At 34.0% G+C, this 21,410-nt stretch overlaps 1 protein-coding gene across 1 annotated transcript in view; it reads right to left on the bottom strand.

Annotated features, from left to right (window-relative positions):
• Window positions 1-4,848: 4,848 nt before the first annotated feature.
• Window positions 4,849-21,410, bottom strand: part of LOC309636673 (uncharacterized protein) — a 48,621-nt gene continuing 32,059 nt past the window's right edge. Inside the window, exon 2 of the mRNA XM_082410082.1 lies at window positions 4,849-6,903. The gene's annotated coding sequence lies outside the window, so the exon portion shown is untranslated. The remainder of the gene's footprint in view (window positions 6,904-21,410) is intronic.

Genomic DNA, 21,410 nt, shown 5'->3' with positions numbered 1-21,410 from the left:
TAAAGTTAACCTTAAGATTAACTCTGACTTAACCTTAAGATTCAAAAAGTTGCTTGAAACTGGGTGACCTCTTTGGATTTGCAGACTGAAAAATATTTTTCATTAAGAAAAAAAGCTTCAATTATGAATTAATGATGTATAATATTACCGTTGTTTTAAGTTCTTCTGTTTTTTTATCCATATTAAATTTTTTTCTCAGGTTTTATGTTTTTTCACTTCAAATTTTCTCAAACTTTCCCACTCTTTAGCTAATTTTATGCCCTATGATAACTTTTTATTTCCGGGATTTTTTGACAATATTTTTATATTGTCTTCCAGTTCTTTCTACATCTCTGTTGTCATTTCATCCTTTTAGCTTTTTATGTGCTCCTGTTTCTATTTCATGAAAGCCATAGCTACTCTTTCTGGGAAGGTTATCAAGATTTCTTCAAATGTTTTTTCACTAGTATTACTATTATTACTATTCTTGCTGTTGTTGTTGTTAGAAAACCATTTCAACTGTACTACATATTGAAGACCATAGTTTTTAGTATATAAGCCTCTTGGTCTTTTCTTGGATCCAACTATCACAGGATATAAGCTTTCTTTCCTACACTACGTTCTAGTAGTAGTGTCCTAGGTGTTGTAATCTGGAAAAAAATGGGAAAGTTATTATCTGATTGATGACGGAGCGTCAGAGGTGTAAATCTGACTATGGCTGGTTAAATCATCCCAGGGACCTGAAAGTTTAATTTTATGTTCAGTATATTTCTATATACCCATACTTGAAGCAGCAAAAACTACTGTCTTCAATCTTGCATCAGTATTCAGAGTTCTCTTCTCACTCCTTGTTAAATTTCACCTAGATAAAAATTATTCATTTTTATTTATTATTCTAGACTCAATTTACAATAAAATTTTTCAACTCAAATGGTTGAGAGTTTAACATGTTTCATGCATAAAATTTTAGTCTGAACACCGTTTCCTCAAGTTGGCTTTCCCAAAGGTTAGTTATCTTTGCTCTCCCATAACATCATATACTTGCCTTCTTGTTACTCTCATCACACATGCATTTACATACAAAGGGCTCTCTTCCCTGGGAGACTAGCAATGAGGGCAGGGATGTGTTTTACCTTATTTATCACTGTCTCCCTAGGGCCTATCCAAGGGCCTGAAAAAAATTGTTTATTATTCATTAAATTGTATGAACTTATACTGTGAGATTGTGGTTTATTGCTTGTTTCTTTGGTATTTAGAGGTTAGTAGCACTTTTCCGATTTTGTGTGTATTTATAAATAACAGTGGAAAGTTGGAAGGAGGCATACCGGGTCCTGCTTTTACTTTTTGCTGCCATTTTGGCCAGGAAGACCTCATAGAGGATTATAATGGTTACATTCTTAATTAAAATACTTTAGGACAAAGTGAAGTCATCTAAGTGAACAAAGACAAAAATATGATTTTAAACACCAGTTCTTCTCACCTTTCTTCTCAATTAGAGATAATTCATTGTGTACAAACTGATGTTTGTACATTGCAATATTTATTCCTACTTTTTTCTCAAAAATACTTTTTTTCTTCTCATTAATCACTGCATTATTTACTGTGACTTTCTCTCCTTTCTTCTCATAATTTTTCTTATGGTTGGGGAATGAGAAGATGCAGTTGGTAACTGTTTTTTTGGTTAATTTAGTCAGGGGAATGCATTTTCTTAGTTTAAAAAACACTAACTACTTCTTATCTAGTCTTCTAGGAAAAAAACTTAACAAGTGGTCATTAATTATCACTGATTTTTGCCAAGTTTACCGTGTAGTAAGTTAAGAATTAATGTTATAATTCTTCAACCCTTTAAAACAAAGAATTAAGCAACACCAACAACATAAAATGAAATATCTCAACCAAAAATGGATGATGTAAAGCAAATGTTGTACTGATAACTGACATAGAACTGAAAATTGATTTTGCACCATAGAACTTTAGAAAGTTTAAGGAAGTGAGAAAACAGGACTTGAAGTAGTGCATTATACAAGAAGATCCTTTTAGAACTTATTTTAAAAAGCAATTAGACAGTGAGATTCCCTTTTCCAAAGTTGTAGTGAGTGATTGCTCCTTCTCTATCCCAAGAAAAGGAGAACATTGGATCCTTGTGAGATTTAAACAGAGATTCTCTGTACTCTCCAATACAAGATACAGCAGGAAGCAGGAGTGAGTGACTGTTCTGAAAACAGGAGGCTAAATGAATGTTTATATTGACTAGACACTTTTCTCCATCTGTCTCTTCCACAATAAGCTGCAAGAACACTGGCAGCCAGGATTGTTATGGCTCCAGGTAAGAGAATGGAGAGAATTTATTTTAGGTTTAAAAAGAAACATAAAAGAGTCTAAGTTGAAATTGTGTCTCTACCAGTTCACTATGTAGAGAGGTATATGAATTGATAAGCCCCAGACATGCTCACAGAGCTTTCAGTGAAAAAATTAAAAAGCAAAACCAAAACAAAAACTTAATAAAACTAAATAGAAGTAACATGATGATAGAGACAGTAGAAGAAAAAAATATCAATAATATGTCAATAGGAAAAAGTATTAAATTGAGACATAAGATGCTTTTAAAAAAGAAATTTTAAAAACAACAATGACCTATCAAAATAACAAACAAAAACCAAATGACAAGGAAATCAACAAATCACAAACAACAAGCAACAATCAAAAACAAACTCAAAAAAATCAATGAACTTCCCAAGAAGAACAATGCTGAAGGAAAATGACTTTAAATTTGAATTATATACCAATTTTGTCAATCAATTTAAGGATTGATATTAATCAAAAGTGAGAATAGAAAAAAAGTAGACCAGCATGTCCCCAGAAAAAAAATCTACCTCCCATGCTGATTTTTTCAGAAAAGTAATGAAAAATATAACTTTCAAATCCAGGGAGTTAAACAAGAGTAAAATAAGATACAGGAGACTACAGGAACTCCAGAAAACATGGGCTCCTAAAGAGTAGAAAGATGCTGATAAAAGGAATTCCAGGACAAGAGCAGTGCAGGAAGCATAAAACACAATTAGTTGAATTGGAGCAGAAGAATTGAGATCCCCAGGTAGCATGTCTTAAAGAAAGAGAGAAAGACAGAGAGAGACAGAATGAGAGTGAAATGTTAATTTCACTGCTTGAATGTGCTAGCAGTAAAGACATGGCACACATAAAACTAAACAAAAATGCAATTATTAACTATAAAAGTGGAAAATATTATACAAGTTATAAAAATATTTTCTAATTGTAATGATGTAAATGTTAAATATTTATTTAGAAAATATGTGATGAATTAATATTACAGGCATAGAGTAGGAAAAAGTTATATGGGAGGGTAAGTTGAGGTTTATTATCACTTTCCTTATGAGTAAACAATATATAATAACTAAACATGGAAAATCAATCACAATATACACATATTATTTAGAAATATGTTAGTAATTTTCAGAAGAAAAGAGAATTAAAACAGGAAACAAGAATAAAGGATATGGAGGATTATGGCTGTGGTTAATTTTTTTCATTTTAATATTGTAGCGCTATTTCATTTTTTAAAAATGTACACATGTATTAATTACAAAAATAATTTTAAAAATTTAAAAAGTTATTGAAGTGGATTTAATTTTAGAAGTAAATACCAGGAATTATCATATGATAATTCAATGATTAATTAAGGATAATTGAAGAGATGTATAAATGGAAACATGTAAATGTACATCATTTCTTTTTTTTCTTTAAAAAAATGAAATTTTAAGGCCAGGAAAGGAGTCATAAACTGGTGACCTATTGGCCAAATCTACTATCAAATATGTTTTCTTTGCTCAAAATATTTAAAAATGAATTTGAATTGAGTAGTTCATTACACTCATTCACTTAATTATACTTCCCTCTTAGTTTTATGTCCTAAAGACATTTGAATTTATGATATTATGACCTATAAAGGCATATATTAAAAATAATTGAGATCTATAGTCTCATTTACTAGGTTATTTTTTGTATGGTATATCAAAATACATATTAATGGTCTAAATCAATATCTATCAAGGTAAATTATTTAATTTTGAACTATACAGTACCCTCAGTACTGAGGAAACTGGGATTAACTTAATTAACATTTAAATAAATAAATAAACAAGCATTTTGAAATAAAGACTCTAGATTGTTACTGTTACTTCTAGCTTTTAAGAAAAATAGAAAATAATTAGAATTGTGAAACCTGAAAAATTTTGCAATATTATGTCACAGCCTTTCCCCTATTATACGCAAATTCAGCTCAGGGTTCACAAAAGAATGCTATTTGAATATTTGGGTCATTAAGAATTTATTTTACTGTATTTATCTCTCCTAAGTATTTTACTATTAAAAATACCACTACTTTTATATATATTTACATACTACTACATACAATAAATACATACCTATTGCCTCATGCTTACCAAAGAAAAACCTTTATGTCACCCTGATATCTGTCCTAATTAATTTAATCATAGTCTGCTTGATTATTTTATACATAAAAATTTGCAAATTATGTAAAATTTAAAATGTGAAAGCACCTCACATGAATATTTTGGTATAAGTTTCTGATCACTTTTAAAGAACTTTTCATAATTTTAGAGGATATTTCTAAAGACATGGCCTGATAATTTAACTCAAATAATGAATATGTATTACTATATATCAGGAAAAAATAATTTCTAAACAATTATTAACAGTAGCTCTCATTTCTAATATGAACATACATTTTAAAATTCAATAGATCATGTCTTGGGTCACAGATCAAGCCTTAATAAATTTAAAAAAATTGAAATTGTATCAAGCATCTTTTCTGACCACAATGCTATGAGATTAGAAATCAATTACAGGAAAAAAAAAAACTGTAAAAAATACAAACACATGGAGGTTAAACAATATACCACTAAATAACCAAGAGATCAATGAAAAAATTAAAGAGGAAACAAAAAATACCTAGAAACAAATGACAATGAAAACATGACGACCCAAAATGTATGGGATGCAGCAAAACCAGTTCTAAGAGGAAACTTTATAGCAATTTGTACCTACCTCAAGAAACAAGAAAAATTTCAAATAAACAACCTAACCTTACACCTAAAGGAATTAGAGAAAGAAGAACAAACAAAACTGAAAATTAGTAGATGGAAAGAAATTATAAAGATCAGAGCAGAAATAAATGAAATAGAAATGAAGAAAATAATAGCAAAGATCAATAAACTAAATGCTGATTCTTTGAGAAGATAAACAAAATTGATAAACCTTTAGCCAGACTCATCAAGAAAGAAAGGGAGAGGACTCAAATCAGTAAAATTAGAAATGAGAAAAGAGAAGTTACAACTGACACTGTAGAAATACAAAGGATCATAAGAGAGTACTACAAGCAACTCTATGCCAATAAAATGGACAACCTGGATGAAATGGACAAATTCTTAGAAAAGTGCAACCTTACAAGACTGAACCAAGAAGAAACAGAAAATATAAGCAGACCACTCACAAGTAATAAAATTGAAACTGATTTAAAATCTTCCAACAAACGAAAGTCCAAGACCAGATGGCTTCACTGGTGAATTCTATCAAACATTTAGACAAGAGCTAACACCTATCCTTCTCAAACTCTTCCAAAAAACTTCAGAGGGTGGAACACTCCCAAACTCATTCTATGAGGCCACCATCACCCTGATACCAAAACCAGACAAAGATATCACAAGAAAAGAAAATTATAGGACAATATCACTGATGAATATAGATGAAAAATTCCTCAACAAAATACTAGCAAACAGAATCCAGCAACACATAAAAAGGATCATACACCATGATCAAGTGGGATTTATTCCAGGGATGCAAGGATTCTTCAATATATGCAAATCATTCAATATGATACACCATATTAATAAGTTAAAGAATAAAACCGTATGATCATCTCTAGAGATGCAGAAAAAGCTTTTGACAAAATTCAACACCCAATTATTATAAAAAAATTGATATGATAGCTTTGGAAGTCTAGCCATGGTAATCAGAGAAGGAAAATAAATAAAAGGAAACCAAATTGGAAAAGAAGAAATAAAACTGTCACTGTTTGCAGATGACATGATACTATACATAGAAAATCCTAAAGATGCCAGCAGAAAACTGCTAGAGCTAATCAATGAATTTGATAAAGTTGCAGGGTACAAATTTAATACACAGAAGTCTCTTGCATTCCTATACACTAACACCAAAAGGGCAGAAAGAGAAATTAAGGAAACAATTCCATTTACCATTGCAACAAAAAGAATAAAATACCTAGGAATAAACCTACCAAAGGAGGCAAAAGACCTGTACGCAGAAAACAATATGACACTCTTGAAAGAAATCAAAGACGACACAAACAGATGGAGAGATATACCATGTTCATGGATTAGAAGAATCAATATTTTGAAAATGACTATATTACCCAAAGCAATCTACAGATTCAATGCAATCCCTATCAAACTACCAATGGCATTTTTCACAGAACTAGAACAAAAAATTTTACAATTTGTATAGAAACACAAAAGACCCCAGATAGCCAAAGCATTCTTGAGAAAGAAAAACGGAGCTGGAGGAATCAGGCTGCCTGACTTCACAATATACTACAAAGCTACAGTAATCAAGACAGTATGGTACTGGCACATATACAGAAATATAGATCAATGGAACAGGATAGAAAGCCCAGAGATAAACCCACACACATATGGTCACCTTATTTTTGATAAAGGAGGCAAGAATATACAATGGAGAAAAGACAGCCTCTTCAATAAGTGGTGCTGGGAAAACTGGACAGTTACATGTAAAAGAACAAAATTGGAACACTCTCTAACACCATACACAAAAGTAAACTCAAAATGGATTAAAGACCTAAATGTAAGGCTAGACACTATAAAACTCTTAGAGGAAAATATAGGCAGAACACTCTTTGACATAAATCCCAGCAAGATCTTTTTTGACCCACCTCCTAGAGTAAAGAAAATTAAAACAAAAATAAATAAATGGGACCTAATGAAGCTTAAAAGGTTTTGCACAGCAAAGGAAACCACAAACGAGATGAAAAGAAAACTCTCTAAAATATACAAGCACCTCATACAGCTCAATATCAAAAAAACAAAGAACCCAATCCAAAAATACCTAAAATAAACATTTTTCCAAAGAAGATATACAGAAGGCCAAGAGGCACAAGAAAAGCTGCTCAACATCACTAACTATTAACAAAATGCAAATCAAAACTGGAATGAGGTATCACCTCACACCGGTCAGAATGGCCATCATCAAAAAATGTACAAACAATAAATGCTGGAGGGGGTATGGAGAAAAGGGAACCCTCAGACACTTTTGGTGGGAATGTACATTGATTCAGCCACTATGGAAAACAGTATGCAGGTTCCTTAAAAAACTAAAAATAAAACTACCATATGACCCTACAATCCCACTACTGTTCATATACCCAGAGAAAACCATAATTAAAAAAGAGACATGAACCCCAACGTTCACTGCAGCACTATTTACGATAGCCAGGACATGGAAGTAACCTAAATGTCCATCGACATAGGAATGGATAAAGAAGATGTGGTACATATATACAATGGAATATTACTCAACCATTGAAAGGAATGAAACTGGGTCATTTGTAGAGATGCGGATGGACCTAGAGAGTGCCATACAGAGTGAAGTAAGTCAGAAAGATAAAAGCAAATATTGTATAATAATGCATATATGTGGAATCTAGAAAAAATGATATGGATGATCTTATTTGCAAAGCAGAAAAGAGACACAGATGTAGAGAACAAATGTATGGATACCAAGGGGGAGAGGGGTGGGGTGGGAGGAAATGGGAGACCAGGATTAACACATATACATTATTGATACCATGTATAAAATAGACAACTGATGGGGACATACTGTATACCACAGGGAACTCTACCTCATGCACTGCAGTAACCTAAATGGAAGGGAAATCCAAAAGGGAGGAGATATCTCTATATGTATGGCTGATTCATTTTGCTGTGCAGTGGAGGCTAACACAACATTGTAAAGCAACAATAATCCAGTCAAAAATAACTAAAAAAAGAAATATAGAAATTTAAAAAAATAATTTGGAGTGCTCACCACACACACAAGCACACACACATATAATTACAGCAAATCCATTTAAAGTCTTACTATGTGTGCTAACCACACATAAGTTTCTAAGCATTTTTACAAAATTAAGTATGCTGATCTATTAAATAATCATGAATGAAAAAAAATTCATTAATACAACTAGATCATTCCAGAGTTATTGTTCCTTTACTCTACCCTTGGTATTTAGCTTCTGAGGATTTAAATTAAACATGATGCCATCTCTTTCCATTATGATTTCACTATCAACTAGGGAGTCAGATATAAAGATATAAGTATACATACTGTATAATATTGATACATTTGCTCTAACGTGGGTAAGAACCTTGTGCTGTGGGAGTATTGCCGAGTGTACCAGAAGTGATGCAAATGAAGTTGTTAGAAAAGGATTTACAGGAAGGGAGATGTTTCGATTCCAAGGCACTAGGTAAGTATCATCAGGTCACAAACAAATACACTTATTCTGTAGTATGATGGTAGGCTGGCTAGATCAGCCTCTTGGAAGACTTCCTATTGTTTGTAAAATCTTATGTTGGTGACTTATTAGACTCTTTGGTATTATTAACAGTTCAATGCTCAGGACCTGGGTATTTCTTCAATGATATGGCAGATATATATATTTTTTAAGTTAACCCATTAATAATAGAATCATTTGTTTGGTTAGAGAGGAAAGGTAGCGTCTGAACAGAAAGAATGCTCACCTGACCCTATCCTGAACCTACCATTAAGCCCCTTGATCCAGAAGCACCTTTATGAGAGAATGGAAAGCTCTGGGGAACCATGCATGCTTCATCATGTGTTGTATGCTCTACTCTAAAGTGTTGCAATGTATTATTAGCCCAAGATAAATAAAAGTCTTCTTAACATCATGTAAAGAGTTTTATTTCACTTTGGCTGAAGAAAAATCTTGAGTCCTAGGGATCTCAAATTTGACAAAATAATCCAGGACAGATGAATTAACTGCAGTTAGAAATCTAGAATCTAGGAAAGTAGAGTGACAACGATATGCCATATACCTTCCTCCCCTTTAACTAGGATGACTGGCGTGGCAGATTGTATTTTCCAAGATGACCACAACAGAATCTTCCATCCCAAATGCACTATTGAAAACCTGATGTTGAAGTGGCATCTAGGTTCCTAACCCTTGAATCTGAGTGTGTCTCTGAGTAAGGCAGAATTGATGCTAGGTGATTTCTGAGGCAAAGTGATAAAAGGTGAGCCAGTGTTTCTGGGATGCTTGTTCTTGGAACCTACTCACTGCTGTGAAGAAGCAGAGTGAGCACATGGTGAGGCCACATGCAGATTAGGTCACAGAGGACAGCCAGAATCAATCCCCACATGTATTAGTGAGCAAGTCTTCAGATTTGTGGTGTCCAATATTGTAACCACTAGGCACAATTGGCTATTTAATTTAATTAAAAATTAATTAAATTTTGACTAAAATTAAATTAAGTGATTAATCAGTAGTCACATGTAGCTAGTAGTTACTGTATTGAACCATAGAGATATAGAACAATTTCATCATTACAGAAAATTTTCATAGACTGCACTGCTTCAGATTATTCCCATCCCAGCTATGGAGTTACTTCAAGTCTTCAATATTCCCAGCTAAGACCTCAGAAATCATGGGATGAGGTAAGTCAACCCCGATGTGCCTTTTTCAACTCCTATCCTATAGAAATGGTTGTTGTTTCATGCATTAATTTTGGATTGGTTTATTATGTAGTATTAGGTAACTCAAACATATTTTGGAATCTTGAACTGGGGTGTTACCATAACAACAATTTAAAACAGGTGTTGCTGGTGTTAGGACCAGATGGTGAGTAGAAATTAGAAGGGCATTGAGGAGCCTTTCAGCAAATGGCTAAAGCGTTCCAGGGAACGTTATTGCAAGCTGGAGTGAAGGGACAATTTTTATGTAGTGACAGAAAGTTTAGCAAATGCATCTCCTACAATAATGTGGAAATAAGAAAAGCAATTGGTTAACTCTATGATATAGTGGAGATTTCCAGTTAGAATGTTAAAAGGAGCACTTACCTTCTTCTAGCTATTTATGATAAAATTCTATAGGAGAGATAAGCCAAAAACAGAATGGTTAAATATAATGGGTCCAAGACTTGCTGGGTTTGAGAATAAAACTAATTGTTATTCCCAGCCTCTCCAGCTAGCAGGAATTTCTGAAAATAAATAAAGATCTCAGAGAGGGATCAAGCCCATGCACTTTTAGGAAAATATGATCTAAAGATGAAGCTTAGGGAATGACTGTGAAGACCTTTTTTAAGGCTTCAGAAATATCTAAGGCATTGACTCATACACCTTACACATAAAAGGCCCTCTACAAACCCTAGGAACGTGCCTCACAGATATTCTCCTTAAACAGTAGAGTTTCTAAGATCCTAGGGTTTTCAGCTACTAGTTCACAGCAAGTGTGATGTAGAAGAGGATCTATGTTGAAGTTATCTGTGGCTGTATCTTTTGTCTAATGTACAGCAAATTCATAAAGAAACTACGAAGTTGGTGTTTTTACTCTTGCTTGTTTTTTAAAGAAAACTGTACTGGCAGAAGCATGACCAACTTAAGCTAAATGTGACAAAAAGAGTACAAATGAGAAAGAGAACTTTGGATCCTCAACTTCTTGTAGACAGGAAAAGGCCACTTACTAGTGAACACAGTTTTATTAAAAACAAACTAACTAAAAGGATAAGTCAAGGGTAAAACCAAGAGCTCAAAGGACAAGGGCAAGAGGAATCCATTCACAGAAAATAGAACTATGTTACCTGACTCATTTCACAATTGCTATGGATCAGAGAATGCTGAATGCTTCCTGTTTCCCTCTTTTTGAATGTTACTGTGTGATGGGTGTGTAAGAAGCAAATAACTTGCCTTTTTATCCTCAGACCATCATATAAAAAGGAAATGTTTTTGAGGAGCTACATCAGAGACCAAATTGAAGGAGTCTCATTCACACCTGCACCTGATATAGATGACAGAGTCCTGAAACTCAAGCCTGAGAATGGTAGTGCAATGGAGTGAAAATCTGGGAGAGTATTTCCAAAGGATGGGTGTACTTTGTATGGAACAGGAATAGAAATAATATGTGACTAGAAGAAATAGTATGTGAGTTGTAACACATAAACTCAACATTTTCTGATATTCCTTTTATTCCTTCCCTGGAATCTGGACTGTGCAAATGTTGGACCAACAGAAAACAGAAGTGACCCTACTGCCACTCTCTGGGTCTAGTCCATAAGAAGCTGCCAGCTTCACTTTCTGTATCTTGGGATGCTTGTTATTTGAATCATTATGCTGTTAGGAGAGGCCATGTATATATGTTCTGGCTTATAGGTCCAGATGAGGTCCCAGCTGACAGCCAACATCACCCTCTAGAACCTGAGCAAGGCATCAGATAATTTCACCCTCCAACTTTCAAGCCACCTCAGATGATACTATGTGGAGCAGGCGGTGAGATATCTCTGCTGAGCCTTGGCCAGATTTGCAGAGTTCTGAGCAAAATAAATGGATTGTTATTGTTTATAGGCAATAGGTTTGGGATAGTTGTTATGCAGCAATAGATAATAGAATCACCAGATATAACCCTAAGGAACTCAGTGATGTCAAAATTATGAACTAAATGCTGGACGTCCTATCAGAGGGATAAAGCAGGATGTGATGTTAATCAAATAGGATTTCCCATTGAATAACAAAGGGATGGAAACAGGAATGGTGGAAACATCCTAGGATCAGTGCTTGCTTTTTGAGAGAAAGTAGAGGAGAAAGCTCGCCATTGAAGAGAAGGTGATAATTCTTCCAATAAGGAACAGAAAAGGTAGAAGTGACCTGAAAAGAGCTCTTAGTTTCCCATAAATATTTTGCTCCACTTAGTTGCAGAGGAAAACAAACTACCTTAACAGATGTTAGGAGGGAGAAAGACAGTTGCTCCTACTGTTGCTGGAGAATGTTCTACAATATTGACAAGAAAGGTAGAACTTGGTTCATCTTCAGATCTGGAAACTATTTCCTAACCCTTCTTCCACAGCCAGTATTTTCCAGGACCTCCCACAGCTAGGCAGCTAGACAGCCTGGTCATTTAAAAGTCTACTTCCAAAAATAGTGAGCTAATTACCGAAGTTGCTCCAACAAAATTCAGGCAAACTATTTAATATATTGATGATGATAATATGGAAATGCAGGGGAGAGAAAATAAGCTTGCTGAGGACAAAACTCTTAAGGCAAAGACTATGTCGGAGAACCTGTTTCTCCAAAACCATTGACAAGTTTTCTAACTCTCTTCACAGTTTAAGGCATCAATACATTATATATGAAAAATTTAGGATGATTTTCCAAAACACTCCATAATCAAATATAACTTGAGATGGGGCGGGGTTGACTGGGGACACATATGAAGAAATTTAGTTTACACTAGCTTGTCCACCTTGCCAGATCAATTGTTTTACCTTTACTAATACAATTATCCAAGAGTGACTATCCAAATATCTTGTACTTTTTGTGCCCCACATAGGGTTTTTCTTGAAATCTCTAGAAACAATAAGGAAATTGACTTTTGATTTAGTTCTCATGCTTTTGTGGTAACCATGATGTAAAGAAAAAAATATTCAAAAACAAAAAAAATATCTTTTGTACAAAATAAGAAAATTACTACGACATTATACCAAAGAGTTTCATTTCTGCTTACCTAGAAACCCAAGGGAGTCTGATAATTCACTAAAATATTTGTACTTCAATATTTATATCTGACTATCCCTCCATATTAACTGTGTGGCTCCTAATCTTTTTTCATACTCAGTGTGTTAAGTTACTACTCTTCGGTAACTTTCATTCTGCGCCTCTCTTGTACCACGTAACTATCCATCCTTGGGCAAAGTTTCAGCTTGAAAGAGGGCAGGATCCAAAATCCAGGAGGAAAGACTAATCCTAGGAAGGAGGAAGCTTTAGGCTTCCCGTAAGCTTTAAGAATGGAGAGGAAGGACAATGACAAAGCAAATGCCATGCTTTCAATTCTAGGGAGAGAAACATAATACAAACAAAGAAGTAAATATATATAATGCCAGATAGGGATGATTACCATGGTGGAAAATAAAGCAAGGTAAGGGAATTGAGGAGTAATGGGACTGAGTAGGTAGGATGGTCATTGTTATTGTATACAAGGAGACAGTGGAAGTTTCTCTGAGAAGGTGATGTAAGAGCAGAGATCATAAGAGAAGATACCTATAAGTATGGCTCTCTGTAGAAAGTGCATTTCAAGCAGAGGGTCTATGGTAGGAGCATACTCGTCTGTTGTCAAGTCAGCATGACTCAATATCTGGCACTTAATAGATGCATGACAAATAGGTATTGAAGAGAAAAGTAGTTAAAAGTCTTCTAAGACTTTAAAAAATCCTACTTGCAGAATATATTTAATATCCCTTGTTTAAAAATGTGTGTCCAAATTATTTCCATAGACTACATATGCCACAATTTTCTCCCAGATTTTCACTCCTGATTTTAGACCTCACTTCATTTTCTTCTCAAGTCCTTTTTAAATTTTTGCCTAAAACTTTAACTCTAGGAACATGTCCAAACAAGGCCAAGGCAGCTTGCTCTAGTCAGTATAATATATTTACTTCCTAAATGTTTAATGTCAGTTTATAGTGGTTTAATTATATTCACATGCTCCTTAGAAGCTATCTTTGCCCCAGGGAACATGAGTCTACAGTTTACTGAGTCATTCTGAGAAGACACTCATGGTGCATTTGGTGCAAAGTCAGAGGGGAAGTGTAGATTTAGTTAAACTTATTCAGAGTGACAAGAAATGTCACATAAGCTCACTTCTGCCACAACAAATCCTTTTTTTCATTTGGATAGAAGTGCTCTAATGAGAGGAACAAAGCAACTTTTTAAGTCTTAGGAAAGTAACATTGGTGTATATTCATACCCACTTCTCCATCCTCACTAAGTTCAGATGCCTAAATATGATTAGTTTTACACTGCTCCCCACCACCTTTCAAAGCTTTCATTAGGTCCTCATCATAAATAGAAGAAGTTTTTGAAATATGCCTTTTGTACTCCAATGGTGGTGGTAGGATGGCTAAAAAAGAAATGCCTTTGGGACAGAGAAGAAAATGAAGGGAGAGTGGATGGGGCTGCAGGTTAATTACCTTGCTTGAAACAAGACAGTTTCATCCTTACCAATTTATCTATTGAGTGTCTGTGAAAGATTTCACTGGGAGAAATATCTCAGGTCCAAAAATAATATGCACGCTATAGTTTTAGGACACAGTCCTAACTAATCTGTCACACAAAAACTTGAATAATAATGGCCACTAATCATTGATTTATCTCTCATCTCTTGTCTTATTCAGTTACACCCCATTCTCCAGCCTCATTACACTTTTCACATTCTCATAGTTACCAGGTCATTTCATGCCCTTATGCTTAAGTTCCCTTTGTGCTTTCTCCTGGAAAGAGCCTCTCCCCATGACAATTAATTTTGTAAAACTTCATTTAGGTTAATATTTAAGCTCTATGCTCGATTGTAAAATTGACTTCTTCTTGCTTTGTATCTCTGTAGAGATGTAGATGTAGATTTCAAGCACTACTCCTGTAATAATATTTTGTTACATTTATTGGTTTCTTCAATTCTTTTTCCTTCTCTGTTTATTTGTCTAGGACTAGGATCCTATCAAATGTAAGGTTTTATCTTACTTGTCTTCAAAACTCTAACATATAACAGAGTGTCTGATGGATGACACACACATATAATAGGCTGCATTTTTTTTTGTTTCACTGCAAAAATTGAGAGGAAGGAACAGAGATGTCTCAGATACCCTCTACCTCACCAATGTATAGCCTCCTCCCTGATCAACACCTCCATCAGAGTGTACATATGTTATAATTAATTAACCTACATTAATACTTCATTATCATCCAAAATCCATAGTTTACATTAGGATTCACCCTTGATATTGTACATTCTATGGGTCTGGACAAATTTATAATGACATATATCTATCATTATGGTATTATATATAGTATTTTCACTGCCTTAGGAATCCTCTGTGCTCTGCCTATTCATTCTCCCTCTCCTCTAATCCCTGGCAACCACTGAAATTTCTCCATAGTTTTGCCTATTCCAGAATGTCATATAGTTGGAATCATACAGAGTATAGCTTTTTCAGACCAACTAATTCACTTAGTAACATGCATTTAAGTTTTCTCTATGTCAATTAATGGCTTGATAGCTCATCTTTTTTTTTAGCATACATAATACTATACTGTCTGGATGTATCACAGTTTATTCATCTATTCACCTACTGAAAGACATCTTGGTTGCTTCCAGTTTGGGCAATTATGAGTAAATAACTATGTGCAGATTTTTGTGTGGGCACAACTTTTTCAGTTCTTTTGGGTAAATACCAAGGCGTGTAATTGCAAGATCATATAGTACAAGTATGTTTAGTTTGCAGGAAACCACCATATTGTCTTCCAAAGTGGCTATGCCATTTTGCATTCCCATCAACAATGAATGTTCCTGTTGTTCCATATTCTCACCAGCATTTGGTTTTATCAGTGTTCTGGATTTTGGCAATTCTAATAAGTGTGAAGTGATCAGTCTGGCTAGAGCCTTATTGATTTTATTGAATTTTTCAAAGAGCTAGATTTTGGTGTTATTGATTTTCTCAATTGATTTCCTGTTTTCAATTTCATTGATTTCTACTCTAATTTTTATTATTGTTTTTTTCTGCTTTTTAGGGTTTAATTCACATTATTTCTGCTCTCCTAAGGTAAAATATTAGATGATTGATTTAGATTTTTCTTTTCTTCTAATATATGGAATCAATTTCCCTTTAAGCACTGCTTTTCCTACATCCCACACATTTTATTTAATGTTATATTTTCATTTTCATTTAGTTTAAAATATTTTAAAATTTCTCTTGAAATTTCTTCTTTGACTCATGTGTTACTTAGAATATTGTTGTTTAATTTTCACGCATTTGGGGGATTTGCCAGATATCTTCATGTTATTAATTTCTAGTTTAATTTCATTATCTGAGAGCAGACATTGTGTGTTGTTATTCTTTTAAACTTGTTAAGGTGTGTTTTATGGCCCAGAGTGTGGTCTATCTTGTTGAATGCTCCATGTGAGTGTGAGAAGAAGGTGCATTCTGCTGTTATTGAATGAAATTGTTTATTGCTGTCTTTTTTATCCAGTTGATTAATGGCATTGTTGAGTTCAACTATGTCCTTAACTTTTGCCTGCTGTATCTATCCATTTTTGATAGAGGGGTGTTAAGTTTCCCCCTATAATAGGGAATTCACCTGAATTTCCTTGCAGTTTTATTAATTTTTTTTTTTAACTTATTTATGGCTGTGTTGGGTCTTCGTTTCTGTGCGAGGGCTTTCTCCAGTTGCGGCAAGTGGGGGCCACTCTTCATCGCGGTGCGCGGGCCTCCCATTATCGCGGCCTCTTTTGTTGCGGAGCACAGGCTCCAGACGCGCAGGCTCAGTAATTGTGGCTCACGGGCCTAGTTGCTCCGCGGCATGTGGGATCCTCCGAGACCAGGGCTCAAACCCGTGTCCCCTGCATTGGCAGGCAGATTCTCAACCACTGTGCCACCAGGGAAGCCCAGTTCCATTAATTTTTATCTTCTGTTATTTGGCACTCTATTTTTAATCATATACATGCTAAGGATTGTTATGTCTTCTTTGGGAATCAACTCCTTTGATATTGTGTAATGCCTCTATGCCTAAAATCTTTCCTTGTTCTAAAGTCTGTTCCATCTGAAATTAATATAGCTACTCCAGCTTTCTTCTGATTACAGTTAGCCTGAAATATGTTCTTTTGTCCAGTTACTTTTAATCTATCTGTATCTGTATATCCAAATTGTGTTTCTTGTAGACAGCATAGAGTTGGGTCTTGTTTATTGATCCACTCTGACGATCTCTGTCTTTAATTGTTGCATTTAGACCACTGACATTCAAAGCAATTATGGCATAGTTGGATTAATGTCTACCATTTTTGCTAATGTTTTCTATTTCTTGTCCTTTTCTTGTTTTTTGTTCCTATTTTTTCTCCCACTTTTCCACTGCCTTTTATGGTCTTATTAGGCATTTTATATGCTTTCATTTTATCTTCTCTCTTAGCATATTAGTTATACTTAAAAAAAAATTTCTTTAGTGGTTGCCCTAGAGTGGTTGCAGTATATATTTACAACTAACCCTAGTCCACTTTTAATAACACTACACCACAGGTAGTGTGAGTTCCTTATAATAACAAAATAATTTTAACTCTTCTCTCCCTCCTTGTACTATTCATTAAGCTGTCATTCACTTTGCTTATACATAGCAATTGTAAGAATATATATTTAAATATACACATGCATATATATATATATGTATTGATTTTGCTTATACATAAAGATGCATAATCAAATATATTATTATTTTGAATGAACTGTTATCTCTTAGATCAACTAAGATTAAGAAAAATTAGTTTTTATTTTACATTCAATTATTCTTTCTCTGATACCCTTATATTCTTTACTTAGATCATAGAAAACTTATATTATTTTTCTTCCCTCTAAAGAACTTCTTTAAACATTTCTTGCAAGACAGGTCTGCTGACAAAAAATACTCTAAATTTTTGTTTGTCTGAGAAAGTCTTTATTTCTTCACTCACTTTTCAAGAACCATTTTGCAGGGTACAGAATTCTAGGTTGGTGTTTTTTTCTCTCAACACTGTAAATATTTCATTCCACTTTTTTCTTGCTTGCTTGACTTCTGAGGAGAAGTCAGAAGTAATTCTTACCTTTGTTCTTCCATAAGTAAGATGGTTTTTCCCTCTGGCTTCTTTCAAAGATTTTTCTTTATCTTTGATTTTCTACAGTTTGAAAATGATATGCCTAGTTGTAGTTTTTCTAACATTCATCATACTGGGCATTCTCTAAATTTTCTGGATCTGTGATTTGGTGTCTGACATTCATTTGGGTAAATTCTCAGTCACTGATGCAAATATTACTTGTGCTCCTTTCCTTTTTCCCCCTTTCTGTTATTCCCATATATGCTACACCTTTTGTAGTTGTCACACATTCTTGGATATCCTGCACTTTTTTTTCAAGTCTGTTTTTGTTTTTCTGTTTACTTTTCCAGTTTGCAGGTTTCTACTGAGATATTCTCAAGCTCAGATGTTCTTTTCTCAGCTGCACACAGTTTACTAATAAGCCCATCAAAGACATTCTTCATTTCTGTTATAGTGTTTTTGATCGCTAGCAATTATTTTTGGTACTTACTTAGGATTTCCCCTTTTCTGCTTACATTGCATCCTGTCTACTTTATATATTAGGTCCCTTAGCATATTAATCATAGTTGTTTTAAAATCCTTGTCTGATAATTCTAACTTCCCTGCCATATCTGAATATGCTTCTGATGCTTGCTCAGTGTTTTCAAACTATTTTTTTTTCTTTTGGCATGCCTTGTAATTTTTTATGATGTACCAAGTAGAAAGAACTATTAGATTTTTAATAGTGTGGTGGCGAGGTATGAGGGGAGGAGAAGTGCTCCATAGTCCTATGATTGATTAGGTCTCAGTCTTTTAGTGAGATTATGCCTCTAGACTGTGAACTTTACATGTTTCTCAGTTCCCTTCCCCTCCCCCTATCTCCTTTAGATGGGGCAGGATGGCTAGAGTAGGCTGGAGTTTGGTATTTCCCTTCCCCCAAGTCAGTTAGGTCCTAATAAAACTTCAACAGGTAAGGCTCTGTTTAAATATAAATAATTTCTCCTGAAAGCAGAACTTAGTAACAAAACAATGCTTTAGCATATTTAAAAATGGCCCCTTTTCCATTCCCACTGCCAGAAGCTTGAGAGGATTTTTCTTCAATTTTCACTGTGAGAACCAGGTCAAGCCCATGAGGGTAAAACTCACAAAAGTGTGGGTCGGCCTCTATATCTGAGTACCCCTTGAGTCATCAGAGGCATGTACCTTCATAAATCCAAGTTTATGAAAAAACAAGTTGGATGAAATATCAATAGCTTTAAATACAAAATGATACAGATGTGTTATATTGGCATCTCAAAAACTATGTTATATTGATAGTATTAATTTAATTTTCTGAAATTATGACCTAATTTAGCAAAGTCCCAAATGGGGCAAGGTAGAGTTTTCCCTCAATTTACATGGTTTCATTCCTAATCATTCCACTGTATAAAAAAATCATGCCAAAACAATTTGTACTTATATTTAAAGCAGAGTGATATTCTAGGCTTCAAAAATTATGTACACATTTTTCATCTACATGAATAATTGTTAGTATATTTGAAAGTTGTATGGAGTGTTCATTAATTATTTTTTGTGGTACAACCAGCAATATCCTCTAATTATTGTAACAATCAAAAATAACCCCATAGGGCAATCAGATATTCATATTCTTTTTTTATGTTAATTTTGAAATCCTCTAATATTTTAGCAAAATCTTTTAGTTTTTTAGTTCTGTACTTAGTTCTTTTACCTCTGTAAAGTGGGTTTGACAGAGACCATTTATGTACCTACAATGTCCACTCTCACCTTCTTTTAGCAATAGAATAGTTTTAACTAGAGTAGAGCACTGTCTACCTAGGCAGAAGTTATGTTATACAGAATCCCTTGCATTTTTTGTGTGTTTTTGTACGTTTTTACCAATGGGAAATGAGTGGAATGTACATAGGCAACGTCAAGTTTTGATCTTAAAAGTCTGAGGTGTGTGTTCTTTCTTCTCAGGAATTTGGGACTAATGATGGCAAGTTAGTACCAGTCATGTGGATGAGGGCAACAAACTATGCAATGTTTGAAAAGCAAGATAGAATACGTCCCTGAATGATCTTTGATATCAGAGCTGCCTACCAGCCCTAGATAAAGGGAGAAATACACTCCCATCTTTTTAAATGCACTTTATTTAGGGTTCTTTTTATTATAGAAGCTTAGCATGTAACCTAAATATTACCAACGTTATCAAATAGTTGTCATTAAAAGTGAATCTGATGGTGCTGAGAACCAGTGTTTGAAATTACTAAATATGTATACTGAAATGAAATGTATGTACATTTTATTATACATAGTTACATAAAATGAGATAAACCAAGAAACCATAAAGGCAACGCAGTAACTCTATTTCTATGGCCAAAAAATTTTCTGTGGCCAAAACAATGATAGTTTGTATTTTTGCCCAGTCTGGATTATATTTTCTCAGATTGCAGTTATCTTTATCTATTCTAATTAAACTGTTCTTTTTATTCAAAACCTCCAAGGAATGATTGTGTCTTTACTCAGAGCCCTTATTTCTAAATTGCAATGGCTGTTAGGCTTTACTCATAGGCTCTCTCAAACTATATTCATTAGACATACATTTCTTACTGATTACTGTTTTACAAAGTTTGCTATCTTTCAGTATTCTCTTGAAAAGCTATCTGCTTGACTTGTTAATGAAAGTGGTTACATCTGGTTGTTGCACTGCATCTCTAATGAGTGATCTGTGGTAGTTCCCCTCCTACTGCCCTCCTTTGATCTAGATGTTTGCTATACCACACTGAGTGAACGGAAGCTGTTTGAGAGCCCCTTTTCACGAAAAAAGCAATAATTCTGCTTGAAGATGCATGTGGTGAATGAGTTTCTTTTGAGCAATTTGATGATTCTCTCTGTGAATCACCATTAAATACACTCAAGGAGCAGATAATAAGGGGCATTCACTGTAAAACTGTCTCACCCACAACCATTAAGTAGCTAAACACTGAATATTCTAAACCTAAAACAAAGTTCTCAAATTATCATAAAGAATAACTTTCATGCTAAATAAACTGGTGGCAACATTGAATTTCTGCCAGAAATATTTAATTTTTTGTTGTCTGCATTATTTCTATCTTCAGCAGGTGACATAATTTCAAATTGCTTTAGGCTTTTAAATCTACATTTTTATAGTTATACTTAGTTTATTAGTGTATTTTCATTTACTAAACATTACCTGAATAAAAAACTCCTTAATAGGTCACAAACCATAGATAGTAGGATAGGGAATATTAATCATAGGATAGGTACTCTTAATTTGTATTAAGTTGTACATTAAAGATGGATAGGAAAAGGAAAGTCCATGGTATGGTAAAAAGTATGCTAATATATGGAAAGAAAATCTTCAGGTTATAAAATATTTAAGAATTTATTATGAAGAAACTATCACCCCAAGCACATTTATTTGTGTTTATTCACTACAGAGGCCTTCCAACTCAATAGCTTGTTT

Source organism: Balaenoptera physalus (genome assembly GCF_965194825.1).
Source record: "Balaenoptera physalus genome assembly, chromosome: 10".
Lineage (NCBI taxonomy): Eukaryota > Metazoa > Chordata > Mammalia > Artiodactyla > Balaenopteridae > Balaenoptera > Balaenoptera physalus.
This window is presented reverse-complemented; position numbering and strand designations above follow the sequence as displayed.